Below are 6,298 nucleotides of genomic sequence, written 5' to 3' on the forward strand. Positions count from 1 at the left end.
AAAAAAAAAAAAAAAAAAATCTTCCAGTTTTTAAAAAATTAAACAACACACTTCTAGATAACTCATGGTCACTAACAGAATATTAAGGAAAGCTAGGTAATATACTCAACTGAATTTTAATTTCAAAAATTCACTATTTGTGGGATATAGCTAAATCAATACTTATAAGACAATTAATAGTTTTAAATATTTCTATTTAAAAAGAAGAACGTCCGTAAGTTCTGTGACTGGTCTGAGATTTTTCCTTAATTGTAAGCTAGAAAATTAGTGGCCACAGTTTGCTGAATACTGGCAGGAGACATGACTCTCTTGGGTCAGAAACAAAGGACTTCATTTTATACAACAATAGTGGAAGCCAGAGTATCAGCATTTGAGAAGATTCCCTGAGTCCCAATTCTCACATGGTGATGAGAGAGCCAGACGATACCCAAACATGCAGTGACTGCATTACAGGAGAAGAATCCCAAGCTTAGGAAATCTGGATCTTTGATGATGGATAGAAGCCCATGTGGCCTTTGTCCCAGAGGGAGACATTATATTTATTATATTGAACAGCAAACACACCTGCCTTCTGCTTTGGCAGGAGACACTGTATTCTCCATAACTGTTTGCCCTACAAATACACTGGAAAAGATGGTCCAGAACCAAGGCAGTTAGTGCTTCTATTTACAAGATATGCAGAGATACCCATGGAGAATTGTTTTCAACAGTCTAAAACAATCATCTAAATTATCTAAATAAAAAAGAAGAGCATATTTGAGCCAAAATAACTTGAAGGAAGGAAATAATAAAGGTTGGAATAGCAGTAAACGAAATAAAAACAGATTTTTTTTTAATCTGCAAAAAATAAATTAAAAGCTTGTTCTTTGAAAAGGTCAGTAGAATTAATAAACTTCAAATTTAAGTGATCAAGATAAAAGGAGAGAAGATGAAAATTATCAATATCAACAATAAAAAGGATCTGTCTGTGCATATCCAATGAACGTTAAAGTGCTAATAAGTTTATATTATAAATAATTTTATGGAAATAAATTTGACATCTTAGGTAAAATGGACAAATTAAGAGCATACTATATTAGTTTTTAATTGCCACTATGACAAATTATTACAAACTTCAAGGTCTTGAAACAACACACAAATTTGTCATCTTAAAATTCTGGAGGTAAGAGGTCTGAAATGTGTCTTACTGGGCTAACACCAGGGTATTAGCAGGCTTGCATTTCCTTTGGAGGCTCTAAGAGAGGCATCCATATATTTGTCTTTCCCAGTTTCCAGAGGCTGCCTTCATCTCTTGGCTCACAGCCCAAATGGTCCACCTTCAAAGCCAGCAACATTGGACCACGTTCTTTTCATGCTGCTATCTCTGGTTCTCTCTACTCTGCCTCCCTCTTCTACTTATAAGGACCCTTGTGAATGTATTAGGCCCATCCAGATATTTTAAGGTTACTTTGCTATCTTAAGGTCAGTTTCTTAGCAACCCTAATTTCATCAGCAACCTTATTGCCCTTTGCTCTGTAACATAACATGCTCACAGGTACTGGAATTTCAATGTTAACATCTGTGGGAAGCCAATGTTCTGCCTACCATTCACGCATGGATGGAACAAGAAGAAATGGAACCAGAAGAAATAGAAAACATAAATAGCCTTACTTTTCAAAAAAAAAAAAAAAGAGAGAGAAAAAAAGAAAAAGAAAAAAAATTAGTGACTAAAAATCTATTCACAGAGAAAAGTTTGAGCATAAATGGCCTTTCTAGTGAATTCCATCAAACAATTTAGGAAGAAATACTATTTTTACAAACTATTTCATAAAAGAGAGGTGGAAAGAAAACTTCTTATTTTATGACCCCAGCATTGCCTTGATATTAAGATAAAGACAGTAACCAGACAAGATATTAAAAGAAAACAGACTAGTATCTAGAGACAAATATCTAGGGTAACTAACATTCTGGGTTTGCCTGGACCTGTCCCAGTTTTAGCACTGAAAATTCCATGCCCCAGGAAACCCCTCAAGTGGCAGGCACACTACATAATATCTGTAATAAACACAGACACAAAAGTCTTTAGCAAAGTATTCCAGTAGTGATGTTAGCAGTATGTTATAAATGTAGTATAATATGTCCCAATGGGGTTTATTTCAGGAAGGTAGGATTGGCTTGGCACTTAAAAAACAACGTTTAACCCATAAAGAATAAACATATGATTTTCTCAATAGGTGCAGAAAAAACATTTGACAAAATGCAGCACTCATTTATGATTTAAAAACCTCTCAGCGTGGGGCACTTGGGTGGCTCAGTCAGTTAAGGGTCTGACTTCGGCTCAGGTCATGATCTCGCGGTTCGTGGGTTCGAGCCCCGCGTCGGGCTCTGTGCTGACAGCCAGCTCAGAGCTGGGAGCCTGTTTCAGATTCTGTGTCTCCCTCTGTCTCTGACCCTCCCCTCCTCACGCTGTCTCTCTCTCTCTCAGGAATAAATAAAACATTAAAAAAAAAACTCTCAGTGTATTAGGAAGAGAAGATAACATCCTCAATTTGATAATGACCTCGTACAAAAACCTGCCACTTACATCATAATCAATGTTGAAAGATTAGCTGTATTATCTTCTAAGATCGGGAACAAGGCTATCACTGCTACTGCTCAAACCTGTATAGACAGTCTTTAAAAATATATAACAAATAACTCTAACCATATATTTTACAAATATATAACCATAACCCTAACCAGTAAATATAAACCTCTACACTGAGAACTGATAGAAATTAAGGGAGATTTTAAAAATCAATAGATATACCATGTTCATTGGAAGAATTGATAGAGGATTTCAATTTTCCCAAAACTGATCTATTGAGTCAATGTAATTGCAATAAAAATGCCAGGCTTCATTTTATAAACTCTAAGATTTATTTTAAAATGCCAAAACAATTTTGAAAAAGAACAAAGTTGAAAAACACATACTACCTCGTACTTAATGTAAAACTATAGTTGACATAGTATGGTATTGGCATAAGGATAGATAAACAGATTATTTGAATGGACTAAGCAATACAGAATATATGGTTGGTTGGTTGATTGTCAACAAAGGGGGACTGGAAATGGGGAGAGGAAAATCTTCTTAATAAATGGCACCAGAATAGTTGGGTAGCCACAGTAGTGAACTTTGATCCTTACATCCATACAATAATCAAAAATTAATTTGAAATGGATCATAGACCTTTATATGAGCTAAAGTTTTAAATCTTCTAGAAAAACAAACAAGAGAAAACCTTTTCATTTTGGTAAAATTGAAATTAGGTAAAAATTTCTTAGGATACGAAAAAGCACTAACCATAAAAGAAAAAATGGAAAGGTTATATTTCATCAAAAGCTCGAGGGGAGTAGGGAGAGGGATGGGCAAGATGGGTGAAGGGGAATGGGCGATACAGGCTTCCTGTAGTGGAATGAATAAGTCCTGGGGATGGAAGGTACAGCATAGCAAATATAGTCAATCGTATTGTCATAGGACTGCATGGTGACAGATGGCGGCGACACTTGTCCTGACCAGAGCATAACATATAAAGAAGTTAAATCACTATGTTGTACACTTGAAACTAATGTAGCATTGTCTGTCAACACTACTAAAAACAAAGGTTAAACTTTTTTATTCTTTATAAGACACCATTTAGAAAATGAAAAGGCAAGCCACACATTGGGGAAAAAAAAACATTGTACAACATGTATCTGACAAAGGACTTATATCCAGAATATTTGTCTGTCTGCCTCTGTCTCTCTATCCATCATCCATCCATCCACCCATCACTCATCCATCCATATATCTCACAACTCAATAATAAGACACATAGTCACAGTTAAAAAAAATGTGCAGGAGCTTTTCACAGACTACAGAAGATGGTATAGGAATGACCAATAAGCACATAACAATACAATTCACCAGAGAAATGCAAATTAAAGCTTCAATGAGATACCACTACACATTCACTAAAATTAAAAAGACCAATAATATTAAGTGTTGGTGAGATTTTGGAGCCACCTGGAATTCTTGTACAGAGCTGGTGGGAATATAAAATGGTAAAACAACACTGGAGAACTCTCCCAGTTTTTTACACAGTCTAACATACATTTACTACACATCTCTGCAATTTCACTCCTACACACTCCCTCAAAAAAAATAAAAATATTAATTTCACCTTGGTCTTGTAAATGAGTGTTCATAGAGGTTTTACTCACCAGCCTTCAAAATTGCAAACCATACAAAATCCAACTGGTTGGTGAATGCGTAAACCATCTGTGATACGCCCATACAGTGGAGCTCTACTCTGTAATAAAAAGAAACAAGCTATAGATGCAAGCAAAAACATGGGAGAATCTCAAACCCATTATGCTGAGTAACACAGACCTTACACAGTATAATATGCACCATATGACTCCATGAACCTGATACTCTAGGGCTGGTACAGCAGGAAGCAGATCAGTAGTTGTCTGGGACTGGAGGTGGAGGAGGTGGAAACTGAGGCCAAAGGGACACAAGAGAACTTTTTGGGTTAGTGGAAATGTTCTTCATCTTGATTGGGGTTGAGGCTGCATGGGTGTGAGCATTTTGTCAAAACTCATCAAACTATCCACTTAAAATGGATGCATTGGGAAGGAGAGAGTAGATCCCCAAACTTGGTACAAGTTGATTTGTCTGGAGAGAAGGGTTGGCAGGGGGCAGGAGGAGGGGCAGTTTGTGATCACAGCTCAGACGTTACCACTCAGACCATCTGGTGCAGCCTAGGAAGATGGAGCAGGTGGGAATGTCAAAGGCTTGCTTCTGTGATTCTTCTGCCAGAATAGGTTATAGGTCATGGGTGTTCATGACTTTCTTTGCCTGGGAAGGTGGAAGAGCAAGTTAGGAACAGTCCAAAAGCAAGATAGACATGGCCACTTAAGTCAGAACAGAAAGGCCGTCTCCTGAGAGGAAGGAAAAACAGCCATCATGCTGTGGTAGGTGTGGTAACAGTAGAAGCAGGGACAGAGGTCTGAACTCAGGCTCCAGAGCAGGCAAGGAGGTGGACAGCAGACCGCAGGGCACTGAATAGACCCAACAGTAGGGACTCCCAGGTGGTTGGTGGGAATTTGAAGGGGTCCTGGAGGTTAAGGGCAGAGCCAGCGAAATACTGATAGCGGTGTTTACTGTGATAGAATTTTAGCTCCTGGATGAGTGTAACTTGGCCAACCCAAGATGGAGGAAAACAAGATTCGTGAAGAATGGCCAACAAGGCTGAGAAGTGGGTGGTTTGCCCTATGCATGAAAGCCATAAATTTGAAGCACTTCAAAAACGCTAGATGATAATTTAAGCCATCGATGTGCTAATTGACTTTAGACCAACGAAGCAGTTAACTTTAGATTTATAGGGTCCTCCTAGTGTCCTCACACCCATTTGAGCCAGTCCCTGGTTAGATTAAGTTCAGAGGAGAGTAGGCATTAGAAACACTGGTGTCAATTTTCAGCGGACTTGTATTTTGTAGCTTTTCCTTCTTTTTCCTTTTTATAGCTTCCCATTTGGATATAAATTTACAAAAGCATCTAACTGAGAAAACTTGGGAATTAAGAAAAAAATCAGTCATTTACCATATATAGTTTGAGAAGTGTTGCCACAGAAGAGAGGTTGGGAAACTACGGCCCACAGGCCAAATCCAGCCCATCTGTTTTCTACAGTTCACGAAGCTAAGAACGGTTTTTACATTTTTAAATGGCTTTTAACAATCAAAAGAAGAACATCCCATGACATGTGAAAATTATGCGAAATTCACATTTCGGTATCCAGACATAAAATACTGTTGGGACACAGCCACCTCATTCATCGACGTGTTGTCTATGAGACCATTAGGCCCACAAAGCCTAAAATATTTACTATTTGGCCTTTTACAGCAAAGTGTGCCCATCCCGGCTCTAGAAATAGCCACAACTCACAAGCCTGCATCTTGGTCATGTAGCTATTTAAAAACCATCAAACACTGAAGAGTCTCTTCAAAAATTGTCTTTAAAGCTCTGGGCTGATCCTTTGGGTCTGCTCTCCGTTAGGCACCTTTTTGGGATCTGCCACTGCCCTGGTTGCTTTCCCGGGGGTGCCCCATGCCTGCCAGCACGTGGCTTGGCTCCTGGTCTCCTGAGGGAAACCGCCTGCTGCCTTTGTTGTTCTGGGCATTCCCATTCACGTTTTTACCAGGCCTGACCCTGCCTGGCTTGTAAAATCTGATGGGATCCCTGCCCAAGGAAGGATGGCTGCAGGCGGGTGGAAGTGCCACTCAAAAGAGGTGGTAA

The sequence above is a fragment of the Crocuta crocuta genome, unplaced genomic scaffold (assembly GCF_008692635.1).
Source record: "Crocuta crocuta isolate KB4526 unplaced genomic scaffold, BGI_CrCroc_1.0 scaffold95, whole genome shotgun sequence".
Taxonomy (NCBI): Eukaryota; Metazoa; Chordata; class Mammalia; order Carnivora; family Hyaenidae; genus Crocuta; species Crocuta crocuta.